A 23,281-nucleotide genomic window follows, 5' to 3' on the forward strand; every position below is an offset into this window, starting at 1 on the left:
TTTCTCTGTCCCTATGTCCCTTTAAATCTTTGAAACTACGCAACGGATTTTGATGCGGTTTTTTTAATAGATAGAGTGATTCAAGAGGAAGGTTTATATGTATAATAACCCCCATTAAATAGTGGAAAAGTACTGTTATTTTTGAGGTTTCTAATGTGATGTCGTAAATAATTACATTTTTTCCACATACAGTGCAAACGCAGGCTGAACCCTACGAGTTTTATCAAAATAATGTACTAACTATAATAGTACACATTGAAAAGGTCTACAGAAAAGTCCGTGATGGTATATGTCTATCTCTTATGGATAACCCACAGTAACTTTTTTTTGTCATTTACTTTTTACGACAAATAATAATGGCTAATTTTCGAAGCGATTTTAACCAATACAGCATTAATCCTTAACCAATTAAAGACCTTGAATACATTGTTCATTTAATATAGATCTATATGGCCGCTATGTTTTTATATTCAACGTTCAGAGTTTTTCTGTAGTGTATTTAGTATCAGCATTGCACCCGTGCAAAGCCAGGGCCAGGCGGGTCGCTAGTTAGTTATAAAAAAAATTGTTTTGTATAGAAGATTGTTGATGTAGGTACCCTAATAGTTTATTTTTTAGCCTGAGGAATAAAATGTACCAATGGAAGGTACTTGTTCCTACAACACAGGGAATCCTAGAGTAGGAACAATTCAATTTCTATGCAATATTATATTTTCGAAAAAAAAAAAGTTATTTTTTATTGTTATTTAATTTTCGCGGCCGACCCTTTCTATCTCTCTTGCACTTTAAACTATCTCTCCATATACACAATCACCAAATTGTTATACTTACCTACTTTCACTACGTTTTTATTTGTACGTATATTTAATACTTAACAATCGAATTAGCGTCTGGCTAATTAATTTTAGATTATATTATGTTTGAAGAACATAATATGAAATTTACAGACATTCTAAAATAATTTGAATTTTTTATAAAAACGAAATAAAAAATTGCGTCTGGCACCTATTTAACAACGAAAAAAACGTCTTGCAATAAAGAAATTATGTCTGATGGATCTATCTAAAGGCAAAATATTAAAAATTACGCGTTAAAAAATGACTTAAAATTAAGGAAATTATCTAGTGCAGATAAGATGCGCACTAAAAAACGCAACCACTGCGACCAGCCAGACAGCCCGGACTCTAACCGAAATAGCAAGAGGAACAGTATATCAAAAAACCAACTATAGTACGACATAAAAGAGATGAAATTAATTATTTTGGAACTAATTCGTTTTTCATTACCTGGCAACCCTGAATTGGCAATGTAGCTGTCAAGTTGAATAAAAATTTGTTGTTTTTTTCGTGAAGTGGAGAATTATTGAGATAAAATTGTTATTTAGAACAAGAAATTTAAATAAAAAAGGAGACATCATGAAAAAGGTTAAACGTAGCGGTGTCCGTGATGTGGTGTATAAAGTTTTTATTCGGTGTTTGTCCGAATTTCAAGCTGGAAATTTATTGACTGATTTGGAAAACGTTTACAAACGTACAGCAGAATATACCGGTGAGATTCCATTTATTTTTGCTCAGTACTACGTAAAATAGAATATTCCATTAGTAACGAGTGTTTAATGTATGTATGTATGGCGATTATTACGTTTTCGCAAATTAATTTGAGGTTATTTGTATGTAAACAAAAACTAGTTTTTATAGTGCGACCAGCACAATTTGAGTCATGAAGTTATATCCAATCCAACCAGCCTCAAATAAAGTACCTAGTTTAGATTTTACTACATAGTATAGTGATAACTGTTTTCATACAGCTATCTATCTATTAATCAATCAAACCATAAGAAAAAAAATCATATTTACTGTATCATATATTTACAGATACTGAAGATGCCCCGTACCCTCTTGCCAGTACTTCGAAACAGAGTGATGATCAGTCCTTTGAAGGAGTAGAATATTTAGATTTTGATGAATTATATTAATGTACAAAATTTATCTACAAAAAAAATAAAAATATGTGGTTTTCAAATCGCCTTGTTTTTTTCTACCCGACGGACCCAGAAAGAGGGTAATGTGTTTGAGCTGCATGTATGCTTGTTTGTTTGTATGTTTGATTCTATGTGCGCCTCTGCAGTCTAAACACTTGACCGATTTTTATAAAATAACTAATTCCAAATACATTTAAGTAAAATTTGACCTAGGTAGGTCAATTAAAATACTAATGTATTTTTGTCTTAAATTACACTATTGCTACACTGAAACAATTATAACGGTTTAAATCGCGGTATTTTTTTAGATTATATTATATACATTTTTGGATTTTTATTCTATAGTATCAAGATCGCTTGCGTCGCAGTATCAGTGTTGCTATATGAGCGACGGTGGCGCCCTCATTTATTTTCATCTCTTTTGTGTCGCACTGTATACTAAAATGACTTTTTTTTTAACGTTAATAGCTCCCGTACCATATCTGTTCTTCCAATTCTCATAACAATTCCATCAAGAATCCAATGACCAATATGAAGGATAGAAACATTTAAAAAAGATACTCGTAGACATACATTCTCATCTTTAAAAAAGTATCTACTAATAGCGCTTCTTTTATTTTCACACTGTGTAACTATGTTAAATGAAATAATTATTGTGGAAACACAACTATTGTGAGCAGCCTTACAATGTCTGGGTTAAACCGGTTGGACGGTAACTTCTTAGAAGAATTACTGGTTTAATAAGATTACCGTGAGGCTCCACGAAGTGTGTTAATCTGTTTATGTGTATTATGCGGTTGAGTAAAAAGCGGATGCTTAATCCGTTACAATGTGAATAAACTATTTGAATTTTTTATTGATTTTATTGTATCTATGTTAAAATTCGCAACAAAATTACTAAGATCGATTACTGCCAAAATACACAATGATTTAACCACTTATTCATAAATTTATCAGGAGACGCATATTTTTATCAAATATATATTTAATTTATTGTTTGTAAGTATAATTTCTTACATAATAGTTAAATTCAAATTAGAAAAACTGTAAACACAACTAGGAGTATAGCAAGGATACCACAATAAGATCTAAAACCACACACACAACAGACAATTACTCGGGGGAGCCACCATTGATCATACAATGACAACGTCCAATATCAGGACATGTGCCGTCATTTCGACATTAATATACAAACGTGGCTTTATCCACTTCAGTTCAACATTAGACACGGTCGGATACAGATCTACATAGATGTCGGTATATACGAGTATTGTCCTATTTATCATTCCACAAACGATTAATGTGTTGTGAAATACCGATTAGGTGAATGTAATACAGTATAACGTACCTGTTTGTAGAAACTTTTTTTTGTGACGTGTTCGGCTCGCGCGCACTCTTTCCGCCTTCTAATTTGTTAGTTTTCTATCTACACATTGGTCAATAAATCGATTTTTTAATTGTACATATAAGTTTTATGGCATTCAAATGCTCTATCAATATAATTTTATGAATAAAAAAAAATCGATAACAAGGTAGGATTCGAACCTGCGTCTTTCCGCCAATCCGGAGCGACGTTCGATTCTTATTAAATCTTTAAATACATAGAAAAATAAACAACATATTTAATATTTATTAAAGCTATGACACTACATCTCAAATCCACATGAACGCAAAGAAAACAACTTTCGCTAATAAATTTTCTAAATAAACAAAATGTCAAAAGCGGCTATTGCAATTGATTAAAAGTCTGCTCAGAGTTCCGACAGTTCAAATAGCAAGCGATTTGGCAGTTGATCAACTAATATCAACTTATGAGTACAGTGGCGTCAATGTAACTACCGTCAGTCAGATACAAGATATACCTTTCCCATCCACTAGGCTAGTAATATAGAGGCAACTGTCTATATTCGTATAGAAGCATTTTATTAATTAAAGAAACCTTAATGTGAACTTAAACTTGGTAATAAAAGTACGCAGACAAAGTATCAGGTCGTAACTCGTAAATGTCGAAATACTTATATTATTTTTATGAAACTTTTTAATGTTATAAATCAGTCATAAATTTTTTATGGGCTAGCATTTTTCTGATTCAATGTATCTTCTGTTCGTTTGAATGAATGCATGTATTTAATATTAAACTAATGAGACTTATCTTGTCTCAAGGACGTTATAATATATAATGTAACCATATTGAAGATGTCACTCAAACATACGTCTGCTTAATTAAGTGACATAATGGAATAATTAAGGCTAAAACGGAATTAGTGTGATATTAGCAACGTCATACTGCAGTTAATGGCCTGTAAATGTTTTATGAGATTTTTATGAATCGTATATTAATTTAGAGTTAGACTAATAATAGATTGGCTGAAGCCCAATTTAATTCAGTTTTTGATTTAGGTATGTAAAATTATATTAGAAAAGACGTATTTAAATTTTTGATTTGAAAAATTTATAGTTAAGCACGTGTTCACGTACACGAACGTCGTACGTGTACACGTACTTATATAATACTAGGTAAGTACAAATATAGTGTTATTTATTTAAATACAAAAAAAAATATCAAAAAGAGGTTCACTATTAGTTAAAGTAGCAGATACAGGAACGGCAGTTAATTATAATAGGTCATATTATTTAGATAAATAGTACCCACATGAGTAGAGAACGATTAGTTCAATTTATGTACATACTGGATAAGCGTCCCCCTAATAAGTTCAGTTACCATCTCATATTTATTATTTATTCATTCTGTGTCAAATTCTATTAAAATAGATTGCTATTGACTGACTCCCCTTTATGTCTGCTCTTTTAAACATGTCTGTAAACCATTGAATGTATCCTTGAACCTTATTATCTTATTCTTACAAATAATTAAAATCATCGTGAGTTTTTTTTATGCTTTAATTTACCTAGTTGCTAAAACATTTTTTTTTGTATGTAATACATGTTTATTTTTGAAGTGAAACTTCTTAAGGCGCGTTGAGAGTAAAATTTTAAGGTCGAGTCATGGCAATACCGTCACGTCATGGAGTAAGGCGACAATTTTGGTATCTTTAAATCTTGCCAAAGAAGTTGTTTCACTTCTGACACGTGTGTTCGGCACACATGCTCTTTTCTGTAAATGTTTCATACATAGAACACTTATTAATGAAATCATTTTAAACAGTTGCATATGCAAAGTAAAGCTAGATTTTATTCTTATTTTTTTATAAATGTTGAATCATCGATCAGTCTACAAAACAGCGTGATTGAGTTTCAAGGTAAGATAATATCATTAAAATTCCTGCAAAAAAACGTTGTGTCGAACGATGATCCTATTGTAAACCAACCTAATTTAATTAATAGATAAGTAGATTACGTTTCGGCAGTTTATGTAAGCTTCTTACCCAGCGTCGTCCTAATTTCTACAAAAATACTCATATTTCAGTTTAAATTTGGTGTGATTGTTATCCCTCGTTGATAGTCATTTTCAATTGTTTTATTTTTTGGTTATCATTCAAATTCAATACTAATGATGTAGAATATGTGCTATGGTATCTAATATATTATTTCGACAGCATACAAAAACTTTTGTTGAAAACAATCTAGTTAAACATTTTTTTTTTTTTTCTTAATTAAAAATTGTGCATTTAAAAACTTTACCTATAACGTCTATGCGCCTGATTATGGCATGGTACTATACGGTGAACATTCTTCAAAGTGTTGGAATTTAGAGAATGTTTTAGTTACCTAGTACGTAGCAGGTTGCAGAGACTGGTATCTACTATCTGATATGGAGCCCCTATTGGACATGCGATGTCCATTCCATATTAAAATGTTTATAGATAGATGGTCTTGGTTCACAACTTTGAGATCATTCAAAAAGGCAATATTGAGCTATTTATATTGACTATCGTTTTTAATCTTCCTGGTCGTCGATATTCATAAAAAGTAACAGTCAATGACTTATAAATACAATTTTAAAAGACGATTAAGAATTCATGTAACACAAAAAACATCAAGGAAAAATCTTCCAAATGCAATTTATAAAAATATTGAGAAAAAGCTACATAAAGTTTAGTAAAAATTTATGGTAATACCAATAGCGGCGATTTTATTTGCAATTTGTGTCTATTAACAAGCGGAAAAGGCTTAATAGGAGCTCGTAACAAGGATTTAACGTCTTAGTTGAGGCGGGAGCATGACGCCGGTTTTGTATTTTGAGAATTCTCCCAAACATTCCCGACCGAATTCCCCGTAAAGTTTCGCCCTCAGCCGTGGAATAGGTAAACGATTTCCATAAAACCAAGTAATTCATAGCGCACGGCGAAGATAAGAAAATTTATATATTAGGAACTTCGGTACGATAACTTTTGAAGTCTGCAATAGTTCGCAAGCGTCTTTGTCGCGATGTTTTTCTGTATCTGGGATGATCTGTGTAGCACAAAGGACGCTAAAACTTACCTTTGAGATGTAACAAAACACTGTTTGAATTCGCGAGACGAATAATTCAGATGACTGTATATTTCCATCAGTAAATTGCTTGCATTATTTAGTTGCAAGTTTAAATTCATTAAGCACTTGACGCAGCGAGCTATTTTAATTGCATGATTTAAAATAGTTAAAATACAAATCTTCCATTGCATGTTTCACGCAATAGTATTAGTTCATTTATTGAGCCTTGACCCTGAATGATGTCGTCAGTATAAATGATGATGTCATTGCAAATCTTTACATCGTTAACGATACGGAAGTCTAGATAATTGCGATAAGTAATATTTAATGAACATTTTAAGTCACGTTCAGGATCAGAGCTGTGAGCTTTAAATTAATAGATTTATTTTTTCCATTGCACATTGTACCTTGAGTACATTGTGATTTACTAACAGCTTATCGCGTTTAACTATGTCATTTTCACTGCGTAATGTATGTGTACCCTAAGTTTTATCATATACTAATATGTTCTGTACATATAACTATGATTTATTGCATATCTTTAGGTATAGAAGGGTAGTCGAGAGAACGCATGTTCCTCACAGCACACATTTATATGTTGATACCAATTCTCTAGTCTATTATTAACAGTAAAAAAATACAATTTATAATAATCATCCCATACCATAATAGAATTTTTATATACCTTTTTATCTACCTTTTCTTCTTTCAACCAATCATCATCCAGATAACAGTCTAAAGTTCTAAATACTGCATTTCTAACAACATTTGCTCTAAATACATTAGTTGTCTCACAGTCATCGATTTAGTTTAATTATATCTGATTACCAAACAAGTTTAGTAGATAATAGAATACAATTCGGTGCAAATTCCGAGTCAAGGGTTCTACCCAGACAAACGGCCTCGCCCGCAGCATGACTCCGTTCATTAACAAGGATATAGCTGTCATTCTTATGTCATCGACTATTGTGTATATTAAGACTGAGATCCATTCCTGTTTTATAGTATTCTGTTAAGATCGGTGTGAATTCACATGTAGGGCTTGGATTGTGTGAGAAAATGTTTCTGGAACATTTTGTTCTATGCTTACTGTATAACATGTTTTGTATTTATGCACAGATTAATTTAAAATCAATTCCATTTTAGGGGTAAAAATATTGAAATAAAAATGCCTGAAGAGTAAGTATATTCAAGCTAAGGTAGTCTTTTATTAATAAACTAGCTTTCCGCCCACGGCTTCGCCCGCGTTTTCAAAGAAAAACCTGCGTATCTCCCGTTCCCGTGGGATTTCCGGGATAAAACCTAGCCTTTGTGTTAATCCAAGTTACCCTCTATATGTGTGCCAAATTTCATTGAAATCGGTCCAGCAGTTTATGCGTGAAAACCATACATACATACATAATTACAAACCTTTCCTCTTTATAATATTAGTATAGAAGTATAGATGTTAATTCAGCTCCATTAAAATTTTAACTATTTTAAACACATATTGTAATGTATTGTAACATCTTTGATGATTATATAAATTACATGCGTATACCTATAACAAAATGCATATATAAATAAATTGAAGCATAATAAATTGATGGTTGAATAATGAATTTATATTACAAGGATCGTTGTTAAAGAAGATATCCTCATTCGTTTAATGTGATTGATTACTTATCGAACTAAGCCTTACACACCGCAATTACTTAGTGTAATGTTTGACGAGAGACGCCATTACCACTTTTGTATCATTTATATTCGTTTTCCTCAATTTAAGGATTGAAGGACGATCCAATACTTATGTTTTCGCAAGGCTTTCAATCCCTCAAACCAACTTCTATTTGAGTTTTAGTGTTTGGGATCTTTACTTTATCTTTGGTCAAAGAAAGGCATTTTCTCTTATTGCTTTATTTCGGCCATTTACATAATACTTAACGTATATATGGTTTTGTATTTATATTGAGGTTTTATTGATTTTTCTAAAGAATTCATTTTTATTGCATATATATGCAATATTTGCATTTTATACTATTTTTCTTCACTTCTTATTTTTTATGAAGAACCTTTAACACTTTAGTATATTATTATTGCTCAGTTATTAACAGCATGTTCAAAACTAAACTGTTTGGCACACGGCTATAATAAATATCGGTTAATGTTTTGAGACAAGCTATTTCTAAACACGTTGCAAAGGATACGATATATATTTGACATTGTTTTGGTTTAGGGTTTAGATATAAAGAGGCACATAGAGATTTATATTTATACGAAATTTAATGTATTCAGTAACCCCATTCTAAAGATTTATTGCTTATATTTTTTGTATTCATTTTATAAACCCACATCTGATATCAATTTTCAATATCATTACAGTCTATTTTCATACTTATTAAATATATTTTTAGAAAAATAAGCTGTCTTTGCATGGATATAATATAGGCAATCGTTTAAAAGCCTCCTGATAGGACGATTGAGAAAATTATTTGTGTATCAAACCTTCTAACTTGTAAATTTTATAAAATAGCAGTATATTAATGATTAGTTACGAAAGATAGAAAGGGGCAAATTTACTAGACAATTAATGTCATAATAAGGTGGTGGTGGTGGTGTTTCATAAAATGCAATGATAAATTAAGTATCGGTTTTATTAACCTAGTATATGCGGTTTGTTGTTGTCTTCCAACTTCAGGATTACTTTTACTTCTCTAATATTAATTTATATGTAAAGAAGCCCTTTTCTTTAGAAAGTTTACTCATATTCTTGTGTCGCGTGAAAGTAATGCAAACATGAATATATTGGATGCGCAATTGCTTGTGCAACAAATAATTGTAAAAGTTCATGGCGACAGCGCATGTCGTAAGTTTTGAGTTATTACTCCATTGAGTTGAGTATTTTCATTACAATATTATATGGGCAAGAACATAAAAGCTTTTCCTACCATACGATAAAAATTGCATCGAAAATATCTGGGAAATCTCTAGAAAATACATTGTGGTCATCCATATGAATATTATATTCAGAATAGCAGATGGTCCACCTTGACATAACCTTCACACAAATTGGCATTCAAAAGTAATTTGTCTTGAACACAGGTCTTGAACTAGGCATGTTAATGCTACCTCCTTTATTTAGTGGGATAACGAGAGTCATCGTGTAAGGTGTGTCATTAAAATGATATATTGAATGTCATTGTTATCTATCTACAATATTTATATGTTACAACTTGACAAATTTAGCAATAATTTTAATATATATATATAGATTGTAAATAAGAATTCATGTTTGTGGAAAGAGGATTGCTCTCGGACTGCAATAATAATAATGTTCATTCTTTTACCCTGAAAATCTTCTTTCAGAACGTGGTATATAAAATGAAAATAGTCAAGAGGGGACGCCCTTGCGCATGTCGCTACCAGAGTGAACCTTCCGTTCACCCACGCGACACGCGTTCGAAGCATTTCTGGCTAACATCGAGAGACACCACAAAAAAAGCTAGAGATAAAGACAAATTTGGCCATTATTTTAATTATAATGTTTTGTGCTTCATTCATATACCTTCTTTATTTGTGACGTTCGTTGCCATGGACTAAATAGGCCACATTCTAGAATGTTCTACGTATCTACGTGCGATATTGAAACATTTGATGCATTGAGTACCAGGGAATGATAAAATTGACAGATCTTATCAATTGACACTCCGACAGGTGTTACACAAATGATACATGGCATCTCGATAACGTGAGAAACGAATACAAGAATTGTTTTTAAATACAATTTTTATATACGAAATATTTTATTGTTTTATAATATTTGTGTAGAGGTGGGTAATCTGCCCAATGTATCTCTTAATTGGGTTGATGTTATCAAAGTCTTTGATGTTGCATTGACCAAAGAACGCATGTACCTAAATTAGACGAAAGGGAATTTTTATAAGGAAAATCAAATCTGATGCCTGATTATGAGTATTTTTCATCATCTTTGCGATCAATTACAATTAATTAATTATATATTTTTGTATGTAATGCTTATCCTCTTCTGTAAATCTGAATTTCATTATTTTCGTTGATAGAGATTGCCGATTTAAATACAGACTATATTATTTTTTACGACATGGTAATTCGTCTTTGCTTTAAATATAAACATTGCTTCCCATAATAATTATACACCTCAATATAAATTACAGTTTATCATTTATGTTAACAGATTAAGCTTCAAAACTGTATAAAACTAAATCTAGTAAATTATCTCTTTAAACCAATTAGCATTTTGCTCTAATCTCCGTAATCTAAACTGTAATGAACTGTCAATTGTTTTTATAACACTAATTTAAAGTTGTAACTATCTGCTTCAATTAACTTACTTATTCAATGCTAATGTGTAATTAGCCATTTGACACATTGTATGTGCTCTATTAGCAGCAAAAAATAACAATAAAATAGTTTTTCTTTAATCTTGTCTGGGTATAATCAATTACTGGCATGTTTCCAACATTTAAACCGCATTCTCTGGGCTGGCACAATAACCAAAAGTAATTTGATCCACACAAAGAGATTAATTCTAATTTTAAGATCGGGCAACTGCAAATTTTTATGGTGATGGCATATTTTAAAATTAAACAATTTTTCGACTTTGGCGACGATTTATTCATAACCGCCTGAGGCTAAGCTCGCTTTTTAGAATTTGATGGGTAGAGAGAGAAGGGATTTAAATTTTAGTATGAGTACTGTCGTTCACACATGGAGATAATAAATAAAATTGATAATTTGAATAGCTAACACATATGTAAAAGTGCGTAACCGTCTAAAATTGTAGTATTAATCTTTTTGTTTTGTCAAAGAATAATTGCATAGATTTTAAAAGTAATAAATTGAAATTGATTTTATCTTGAAATAACTAAGAACGATAACAATCGTTATTACTTTATAATGAAACGTATTAAACGAAAGAACATAGATTTCATTATTATTCAAATAAATTCCTTTCATAATGGGTGTTATTATTTTCAATTATTCATCTAACAATAGGAATATTCACTGTTCGAAGAAACTTAGTCGATTTTATTGTCAGTTTTACTTCTCTGAATAGAATATAATTAGATTAATGTTTCATAGTAGAATCAAAATACCTACAACTAAGATGCGTTTATTTTTACAAAATATCTGCATGAATAATATTAATAAAATCGATAATTTAGATAATAATAATATATTCCATCATATTAGGTGCATTATGGATAATAATAGAGCTGTTAAATAAATCTGTTACGTTAAGAACGAATTAAAACATATTATTGTATAAATTCTTACAAACGAAGGTCATTATTAGTTGGATACAATACGTCTGCGCGTACGTTAACCGACACGCTTTGTGATTCATATTGTGACGTCACTATTCTTGAATTTAACCATACTCAAATTAAATGTGTAACTAGATTATCTCTGTTTATATAATTCACACATAACACGTATAGTAAAAAATTTCGCACGTCTACTAAAAATATACAATTGCCTGAGCGTTATCATTTTAAACTACTCAAGAGTTAGATAATCTAAACTGCCACATAAGATTTGTACGCATAAAATACGCATTCAAGGTTGTTACAGAATCCTAATAATCCATACTAATATTATAAATGCGAAAGTAACTCTGTCTGTCTGTTACTCAATCACGCCTAAACTACTGAACCAATTTTCATGAAATTTGGTATGGAGATATTTTGATACCCGAGAAAGGACATAGGCTACCTTTTATTGCGAAATATGTACCACGGGCGAAGCCGGGGTGGACCTCTAGTAATAATATAAATGCGAAAGTTTGTGAGGATGGATGGATGGATGTTTGTTATTGTATAACGTAAAAACTACTGAACCAATTTCAATGAAATTTGGTATGTAGGTAGCTGAAGACCCAGAATAAGACATAGGCTATTTTTTATTCCGGAAATCCCAAAAGGAACGGGAAATATACGGTCGGAAATCTTGTGTATATTAAAGCCTTAATTCTTAAAAGTATATAATTCTAAAATACACCAATAGTGCTAGTGCAGCATGCGCCGATGGTGTATCTAATATTAGTATCATAGCCAGAACATTTGGAGGCACTTACATTGGAAGTCTTAAGTGCATGCATCAATTTAAGATCTTTTAGATGTGAAGGCCCATTGCTGGAAACAATGACAATAAATCGGTTAGAATCACATGAACTAAAAATAAAATAAACACTCAATTTGTCTATCACCACACAATAAATAAATAAAAATTAAAAGTATTCATCAAATACTTACTTGAATATAATAGTTATTTCGTATTTAAACATCTTTGTTTAATTTATATTTTCTTCAGTTATTACTTGTTAAATTTCAAAATGCTGTTTAAATAAGCATGAAATTTGATTATGAATTACTAAAGACATAAATTCAGCTCAAGTAACTCAAAACATTCTATTCAGACTTTGAAAGCTAGTAATTTCATAATTAAACAGTTTGCTTAATGAGGCCCACGGACTTAATATTTTATAAGCGCAACAGAATCAGTGAGATAATATTAACGCTAAATATTTTATAATTTTATATTCTTCCCTATTTTGAGCAGGTATAAAATATCCTACCTAGTCATAAAAATACAATGCTGCAACGCGATACAATGCGATGCGTCGAATTATGTGTGAATAATCCTCTTTATATTTTTTTTTTTTTAAGTTCACAATAATCTAAATATAATGATGATGTAACTTAATTATTTTAATGGCATCACGAAAAGTAAATCGGTAAAAAAATTCACATAAAATATGCATCAGCCGAGTAATAGTCATAATAATTAACCTTTATATACATATTATCTTATTTCTCAGTAAACGAAATTGGTAAACAAAATCACAAAATCAGTAATAGAAGCACTTCAAGTTTTCAATACACGAAACTTCTTAACCTGAAAAAATACACGAACAAGAACGAAACAAAAACATCGCGCAATCGCCACAAATCCTGGGAACCACCGCAACCGGACTAAATAATTTAAATTACTTTAGAATAACTTTAATTGAGAAAAGCGAGCGTGTTACAAATGGAAGAGTCTATTAAGTAACAGTTAAGGAGACGTGAGAAGTATCGGATAGTTAGTTAACTGCTTTAGCTGAGAGACGGGCCGGGCGTGAACCTATAATCGCGACTCATCCATCCAATTATAACTTCCATGATTGACGTGCTTGAAATCGTAAGGGCATAAACCGGGTGTGAGCAGCTGTGGATTAGCGTTAACTTCAATTTGGTGTAAACATTAAGACGTAATGAGGCTACGAGTGGACAGAGTGACGCAAATGTTCGTTATACCAGTTTTGATGGGAAAATAGAAACAAAACGCTAAAGGTTTACAGTAGAGAAATCCAATTTTGATCATAGAAAAGCTTGATCAAGATGTTAATACTAAAGCAACATTGACTATAAACGTGTTCACTTTTCCTAATCTTCTCTACTTCCATAATGGAAAGTTTCCCTCATAACAGAATAAGTATAATAACATGATCAGCGCCTAATTTTCATACAGATTGGCGTACTCAAACTCAAACTCAAACTCAAACATTTATTTATTCAATTAGACTTCTTATAGAAGCACTTTTGAAACGTCATTACATATTTTAAAATTTACCACCGATTCGGAAAGCAGTATCTACGGAGAAGAACCGGCAAGAAACTCCATAGTTGCTCTTTTAAATCATGTCAGTTTTACAATTTTACAAAATACATATGTAACAACATAATATAAGTATTGTAATAACATGCCAAAGAACTGTCCTGTGGTTTTTACGCGACAACCCTCCATGGGTTTTTATCGTCCATATATTCCTGAATACTGTAGTACGCTCTCTGAACTAGTACATTTTTTATATAAGTTTTAAATTTAGAACTACAAAACCTTTTAATATTATGAGGAATTCTATTGTAAAAGCGTATACCTTGACCCATAAATGAATTTTTAACTTTAGCTAATCGGAAAAATGGCATTTCAATTCTATTTCTGTTCCTTGTGCCATAACAGTGTCTATCTCCTACTCTTGTGTGTAAGTCGGCGTTTTTGTGTACATGCAAAATATTATTAAATATATACTGTGATGGTACAGTAAGGATACCAGTATTCTTAAAGAGATCTCTTAGTGAGTCCCGAGCACGTAAATTATATATAGAACGAATGGCTCTTTTCTGTAAGATAAATATAGTTTCTATATCTGCTGCCCTGCCCCATAGTAGAATTCCATAGGACATAATACTATGAAAGTAGCTCAAATAAACCAATCTAGCTGTATCTTCATCGGTGAGATGCCTTACCTTTCGGACTGCATATGCTGCTGAACTGAGCTTACCTGCAGCGGTGTTGACATGGGCTCCCCACTGTAGTTTCTCGTCCAATGTTAACCCAAGAAATACAGTCGATTCTGTAGGGTGTAATACCTCCCCGTTCAAGGTAATATTTCTGCTTAACTTTTTAACGTTTGGTAGTAAAAATTCAACACAAGTTGTTTTTTTGGCATTTAATAATAAATTATTAGCAGTAAACCAGTCGGATATGTGTAAAAGAGCACTGTTCACTTCGTCAACATTTGGGTCATGCCTATCCACATTAAATATTAATGAGGTATCATCTGCAAACAGAACTATTTCACACCTATCCTGTAAATAATAAGGTAGATCATTGATATATACCAAGAACAAGAAGGGTCCTAAAATAGATCCCTGTGGAACACCAATGTTAATTGACGCACCGCTAGAACGTTCTCCATTAACAACTACAGTTTGTATCCTATCATGCAGGTATGAGGCTATGAGGTTCTGAGCTTGTCCTTTAATCCCATAGTGATTAAGTTTACGCAATAAGGTACAATGTTCAACGCAGTCAAATGCCTTGGAGAGGTCACAAAATATCCCCAAAGCATTTTTTGAGTTTTCCCATGCCTTATATATATGTGTTAGTAGTGCAACTCCAGCATCTGTGGTTGAGCGCCCCTTTGTGAAACCAAACTGTTTGGTGTGCAGCAAATTATTAGATGCAAAGTGACTAGTCAATTGGTTTAATATTAACTTTTCGAATACCTTACTTAATGTTGGTAAAATCGAGATAGGTCTATAGTTGTTACAGTCTTCTTGATCGCCTCTCTTAAATAGAGGTATAACTTTACTAAGCTTTAATAAATTAGGAAATGTACCATAGTCACAACACTTATTAAATATAAAAGCTAAATTGTTCGCAATATTTTCTATTATATTATTAACTAAATTTACGGACATTCCCCAAAGATCACAAGTATTTTTTAAATTTAGTGTCTTAAAGGCTGTAACAATATCATTAGCAGTTACGTGTCGCAATTCAAATAATGTGCTGCACCCCGCAACATGGTCCCTCAAAAAGGTCTCTGCAAGTGCTGAAGACGAATTTAAATTATTAGTAATGCTAGCAGGGACACTACTAAAGAAATCTTCAAATGCAAGCGCAACATCAGCATTTTTGTCAATAACCATGCCATTATTAACAAGTTTTATGGTATTACTTGATTTGCTTTTACCCGTTTCACCATTAATAATAGACCAAACTGTTTTAACTTTATTATCGGAGTCGCGTATTTTATCTCTGATATACAAACGCTTCGCAGTAAAACAAACAATTTTAAAAGTTTTTGAGTAATTTCTAACATAACTAAGAAAAGATGGGTCTTTATTATATTGCTTCATACCATATAACTCATAAAGAACGATCCTACACCTATGTATGCTAGGTGTCGCCCATTTACTAAATGGTAAATCCTTGGTAATATTTAAAGATTTAACTTTAAATATTTTTTCAAATTCATTATGCACTAAATTAAAAAGATTTTTAAACATTTCACAAGGATTATTATGACAGGATTGATCATTCAGTACGGGCAGGCTTTTATTAATATTATCTCTAAATTTATTAATGCCTTTTTTAGTTATAGGCCTAACATTAATTCTTTTAAATTCAGGTAAACAATCCCATTCAAAAACTACTTTCTGGCCACAGTGATCCGAAGTGAGTGTATTGAGAATATTTACTTCCTGTACATGTTATTGTCATATGCAATGACCATATTATTATAATTAGGTACATATTATTATAATTAGTAACAATATTAGCTGTAATTGTACACGCGTTAAATGAAATGAAAATAAAAACAAAAGCTGGCAACCTTAGTAGTGTTTCAAGTCATTGTAACATTGACATTTGGTTAGTCTCGGTCAGCTGTTGATAGATTAAGCGGCTTCGTATACACCAATTTAGTATACGTATATTTTTAGAATTAGAATCAATGTTTCAATAATTGTTTACTCTTGTACTTAAAGTTGACAAAATAGTAAAAAAGAGCGTGTGTGCTGAGCACACTTGTCAAAAACGAAACTTCTTTAGCAAGATTCAAAAATACCAAAATCGTCGCTTCACTCCATAACGTGACGGTATTGCCATGACCTTGAAATTTTACTCTCAACGCGCCTAAATAAGTTTCACTTCAAAAAAAAGTTGACAAAATAAGAAGTAACAAATACCTCAAAAATCCAACTTCTTTAAATCATTTATTCATCGATTAACCACTAGAATTCGTAATCAAGTAAATACATAACAATCGAAGAAAACTGTCGCTAGTCAGTCGAGGCATCGAGGTAAGAAGCGTGGATAAGAACGAGTGGTGTTGAGTCTCAAGAGTCATTCTTTCAAAGCAAGCTTTACCTTGGTGACTTACTCGAGAATATAATGACACCTCTTAAGGTTGCGATGATAGGAGCACGTAAAAATTTAAGATACTCTTTCGAAAGAAAATTGAAGGATTCACGAATTCTTAAATTAGTTTGATAATATTGAGTCAATTATATAAAAAACAAATTGCTATTATTGTATTTAAATTGAAACTTTTATTACAGCGTCCCGAGTAGGTATACCTACTCGGCAGCTGACCGTCACTCGACATGCGCTACACAAAGCAGTGTTCGGAACCGTTCGAACAGTTTCACTTTTACCGTGGTTTCATAAAACCACACAACATTTTTTTTACTATCGTTAATTTATCATAAAAAGTTATCCTATATTTTGTCACTAGTGTGTCCCAAAAACGTGATCAGCAAAGTATTACACAGTATGAATATTCACTTTCCTTACGACGTACAAGATCTTATATCAGCAAATAGGGATTACGAAGAAGAGCTTACTAATTAGAGAATTAACCTCCTTAACGGCAACAATCCTATTCAAACAAACCGAAACTTGAGACACTATCATATCAACTGAGTAAATTGACACAAACCTCAACTGTATCAACAACAGCTAATGCCATTTGATATAAAAAGACGTGTAACATGACAAGCTTACAGTCATTTCTACCTGATTAGCCGTGTGACATAATGCAGCCAGACATGGCCCATTCTCTCATCGAATTATTTTACCTTAAAAATAGTACTCTATTACTTTTAAACTGCATATTAACCACATACCTATGGGACATTTTTTTTTGTCAAAAAACTTTCAAGTAACCCTCTATAATAATACAACATAAAAAAGATCTATTTGAAATAAAATTTTTCTATTGTTATGTCATAATATCTGAGAATCAAACGTAGAAGCGAGCATGAAGGAAATGAAGGGATGCACATTGTACATACCTCAGTTGTACGCCGATTTATAGCTCTTTATTTTTTCATTATTTATATAGATGCAAGGAAACTTTTGGTTTCAATAACCTGACTAAACCAACGATGCATTGTGCAAATATCACCGAGTTTCGTTCAGTCCATTCTGACTATGCCCATTCATAACGCAACTAAAATAGGCCAATATGGCGAGGCTTGACAAAAGAATGATATTTTTTGTTTTTAATTAAATAAAACGATATTTTAAAATTGTCAAAATAATTGTCATTTGAAAAAGTGGAGCAGTAGTGGTTTTAATAGTTAGACGTAATCGAAAAAATATAATCCATACTTAATATTATAAATGCGAAAGTAACTCTGTCTGTCTGTCTGTTACTCAATCACGCCTAAACTACTGAACCAATTTGCATGAAATTTGGTATGGAGATATTTTGATACCCGAGAAAGGACATAGGCTACCTTGTATTGCGAAATATGTACCACGGGTGAAGCCGGGGCGGACCTCTTGTTACCTATATAAAGATTAATATCGCTCTTCGTGGCTCTTCGCATAGATAATCAGACAACATTTTCAATTATTTTTTCGACGCTACTGATAAAGATACCTTTCTAACCTTCTAAGTAAATATCATGTCGCATCACGTAATTTAGAAGTGTTTTATCTAAAATTCGATATAACACTTGGATTATTTGCGGTGAGACAAGTTGACTCTTATTTCTTCTAGTCTTTCGCGCAGAATTTTAAATTTTCAATAAAACTTCCAGCGACTTTGTAAATATTACATTCCCAATATACGACAAATACTTTGAACTTCTTAGCTAAGTAAAAAGTGAAACTTAGCTACTGTGCTGTAAAAAAAGTCTTCATTACATAGAGCTTATCTCCTCTTCTTACTTATTTTTTAATAGCGGAATTGAGTTCAATAATGTGTATATCTAATTCACTGAATCAATTTAATTGTATTCAGTGAATTAAATACAGACATTTAATGTACTTACTTTGAAAATACATGAAATAAACATAAATCACGAACCATTGCATCGTATACAAAAGCTCAATTACATTACAACCATTACCTTTACAGTTAAAGTACGTTCTACAAGACACAGGAGCCCAGGGGATGCCTAACAAAACCTTGTTTCGTTGCCTAGCTTTAGAAATAAATACGATCGGAATATATTATCGAACGCATTACGTACGATTCGCTGGAGGCATCTCCTTAGTCTGCTACATTCAGCTGCACACTTTTGCAAGTTGCAACTTCATCCACGCTCCGTGGAACTGTATTGTGTTACAATACAGAAAGTTATATTATTTTGAGTAATCTTTGAGTGTGTATAGTTCATGTGATTATTTTGATGACTATCGTATTTAGAATGAAACTTTTAATCAGTTTCCAGAGATAATAATATATTCCTTGAGCTTTTAAACGTTAAAGTCGAAAGAACAAATCTTTTATTTGATGAAGTTATTTTTAAATTGCTTACTAATTTTTTTTTTTAAATTAACTGTCTTGTCCAATAAATATTCAACCGTGATTGATTTAACTACAATTTTACACAAAAAATACAACATCTATCCAACAAATTAGTATTTTAAGAGGCAGTTATGTAATCAGTCTCTTCAGCTCTATCACTCAAGTCCATTGTAAACTGAAACAAAACTCGAATTCAACCCTCTTAGTTATCACTTCTGGTACATTTGCTGTTTACCGTAAAAACTGGAACAAAACAAACGTATTTGAGATAAACATTCATTTCGTAACTGAGTTTTTGTGGTAGGCACATTAAAAACTTCGCCTGCTTTTAAATTAAACTTTTGGCTTAACGTCAAATAAATAAAACATGGTTTATTTTTAACTGGCGACTCTTTTGATTCCTGCTGACGGGTTGTAATTAAGTGGCTTTATCCACCTTCAAAGTTAAAAGCTCCATCGTTCATCCACGCTAATATTGAGTAATATCGCGTCGTCGGCTACGTTTTTGACAATTCCCTTAAACATCCACTTTCAGTTATTAAAGACAACTTACCTAGGCTTGTCAGTGACAGCATTAATTAATTACAGTTCCCCTCGTAGCCCGATTAAACTTAGCTGTAAGGCGCCTTGTTCACGGGCAACATTATCGCAGCGATTCCTCCCTCTTATCAACTGTATGATATAAGGAGACATTAGTCAGCGTAACACGACTCACGACTCCTCATACGAGTATAATATGTACTCATAATCTTATGTGTTCGGCGACAACATGCGGTTCACACGTTATATCGTGCCGTGAAGTGACCAAGACGTGACAACGCGGCGTTTTTACTCAGTCGTGTCGTACGGAATAAAGACGATAATTGTAAAAACACTATACGCGTTTTCCTCATCCATGGATACGGAGCTTAAGCTTCGATCGCTATTTTGAAATTGGACTAGATTGTTTGTGTAAAGATCAAGTTTCAACCGTTTCCTGTGTATTTTCCGCTATCAAAATATACACAATCAAATAATCAATATTATTTGCATTAATTACGGTTTCTACAGAAAATTTATCATCATATTTTAAATAGGTATTCATAACTTAATATTGAAGATGGTACGGGTGGTTTTCGCTTAAACACCTTGTTATAAATTCACGCAATTAAATAATTATTCAAATAGGTATTTAAAAATTATAGAATCATATTCCGAAATTATAGGTATATTCAAGGCTATACGAAAATGCGGAATTTCCAAAATATATTGACTTAAAAATAAAATTAAAATTGTGTTCCTATATCGCAAAATATCACTACGCATATACATCATAATGTCTATAGACTCACAAAAAATATGTTAATGTCCAAAATTTACATAATGGTAAATATTGCTCATATCGCATCCATTTGTCAATTTTAAATCCCGTTTTAAATGTTTTAATAATAAGCATTACAAGTCCTTTGATTCGTCAAATAACAGCTCTACTTCAATCGATGACATCAAGATATAAATTCGTCTGTCGGTATGCATACGGGACGAGCCCGGATCCGGTTTAAAAGGCCCATCGAAATTACTATTTTTATTACTTTAGATGCTGGTATAAAAACTATTTTTATTCATTATTTAGGTTGAGATATGTTTGGACGGGTGATGTAAGTGTAATTTATTACAGTTTTATTTCGACACAGACGTAATTATTCAGCCATGTTTTTCCAATATAACATAATGCTAACGTATTAATTAACGGAAAATTACAAAAGAAATACAACTCGTTTATTTCATTGTAATCCGAGCCATCATTATGGTTAAAATAATTATGTAAATAACGATAAACCTAATACCTACTGTTACAAGAGAAATCTTACCTTAATTTATCTTATAATTTTATCCTTGCGGTAATTAACGTCATCCCTGACTTCTGACCTCGCCAAGAGAATGGAAAATTCAATTTGAAAACAAACAATGGCCTATCATTGAGTTATACTAAGAAAGGTGATTATTCTGTACTTTGTGTTCGTGAAAATGTAATTATCGTTTATTTTACGTGTGTAGGAGATTAACATGGCAATAATATTAGTTTAGTCATCAAAATCACATCTTCTTTAATGTAACTATGATATTAAAATTGTTCAATTCAAATTTTACTTATATTTCATTTCTCATAATATGTATGGACTATAGTAGAATGCAAAGCATCACTTCACACTCTGCGATAAGCGTAGCTTAAAATTAATGGTTTACCCATATTTATTCACCATATTATATTAGTTTTAAAAACAATTATTAGTTTTATTTTCATCAAATAAACCAAATTATATTCAGCAGATGTTAAATCGGTAACTAAATCTAAACATCGTAGTTTCAAGAATTATACGTTTAATATGTAACACATTGTATCTTAGAGCTTAAACAGGAATATTTAGTTTATAGTTTAGACTGCAAAGTTGGGAATATAGTCGAAATGAATTACATTAATTAGTCATTCAAATGCAATGCGCTCAAAACTCGCAGCTAATTTAAAGGTTCATGAACCTTGTCCATTGGGCAAAGTCTAAATTTCATAAATCAAAATTCAAAACAGAGCTTTATACAGTAATTTCATCTAACATTCATTTATAATAATAAAAGTACTACACCAAAAACATACGAACGAAATAAAATACAAAAATAGAAACCAAAAAGAAGGCAGATACAAAGAGTTACCTTCCTTTGATAAAACACTCCAAGACGCTATTGAAAAAGTACATTATATTATGACGGATAATAGTAATCCCATACAGATTTAACTCTTTTATTTCCTCGCTCGAAATCACTAGCGTGCCCCTCGGGTTCGTCCGCATTTGTGTCTCATAAATATTCACCGCCCATTTTAAGTGAGTGGATTTCGCATCGTATGGAAGCGAATATGAGAGGTCAAGCTTCTTAAATGTGGATGTGAATGGAATAAACATTGCAATTTGTGCGAAAACTCTATTGAATATATAAATGAGCTTCATTTACATTGTAAGGTAACGATATTTTGATGTACATATATATTACTAGCGGTCCGCCCCGGCTTCGCCCGTGTTACATATTTCGCAATAAAAGCCAAAGTTCTTCCTCAGGGTCTAAAGATTATCTGTGCCAAATTTCATCAAAATCGGTCCAGTAGTTTATGCGTGAAAACCATACATACATACATACAAACCTTTCCTCTTTATAATATTAGTATACATTATTATATATTTGATGTATATATTTATTTCTAGACCTGGTTCTCGAAAGCTGAATTGAAAGAAAATGTACCTATTAAGCTATTTATTACATGACATTGTATGCCGTAGTTTGAGCAACAATAAAACCTATGTATGCTATCTAAAATTCCAGAAAAAGTTAATATATTATATCGCACTAAGCTTATAAAGCTCTTCTAATACTCTTTCAATAAAGTTTCTAGTTTTGATATGATTCTATACACGTCACAATCCACGCTCATCTAGTCAGAAATCAAATGGAAACACATCATACGTTCCCTGTCTTCATATTCTCTCTTCACCGAACATGTACACAGATATTGGCAATAAAAAGCCAATTTACTTACCTGTCTTGGCACATGTTTACACACTCCATACGTAATTACAGGAGTCAACATTTATTTAACGAGTCTTGAGGCCACACCGTCCCTGTTTCGAGTTCCGAGCGTTTTTACTTGATTAAATTCTACAAATTACTGGCATAAATTATTTTAAGCTTACGATGTTAAACACCACCCGTATGTATGGCTGTCG

General features: G+C 31.9%; 1 protein-coding gene and 1 long non-coding RNA gene across 2 annotated transcripts in view; one reads left to right on the forward strand and one right to left on the reverse strand.

Moving 5' to 3' along the window:
• Positions 1–23,281, reverse strand: part of heph (polypyrimidine tract-binding protein 1 heph) — a 348,701-nt gene that overhangs the window by 317,690 nt on the left and 7,730 nt on the right. The window lies entirely within an intron of this gene.
• LOC149904729 (uncharacterized) lies at positions 1,229–2,407 on the forward strand. Its single transcript, XR_016457273.1, has 2 exons — positions 1,229–1,548; positions 1,875–2,407. It is a non-coding gene; the product is annotated as an uncharacterized LOC149904729 (long non-coding RNA).

This window comes from Colias eurytheme, chromosome 11 (genome assembly GCF_061535395.1).
Source record: "Colias eurytheme isolate Ceu_HAF_F1 chromosome 11, ilColEury1 Martin Lab GWU primary, whole genome shotgun sequence".
Taxonomy (NCBI): Eukaryota; Metazoa; Arthropoda; class Insecta; order Lepidoptera; family Pieridae; genus Colias; species Colias eurytheme.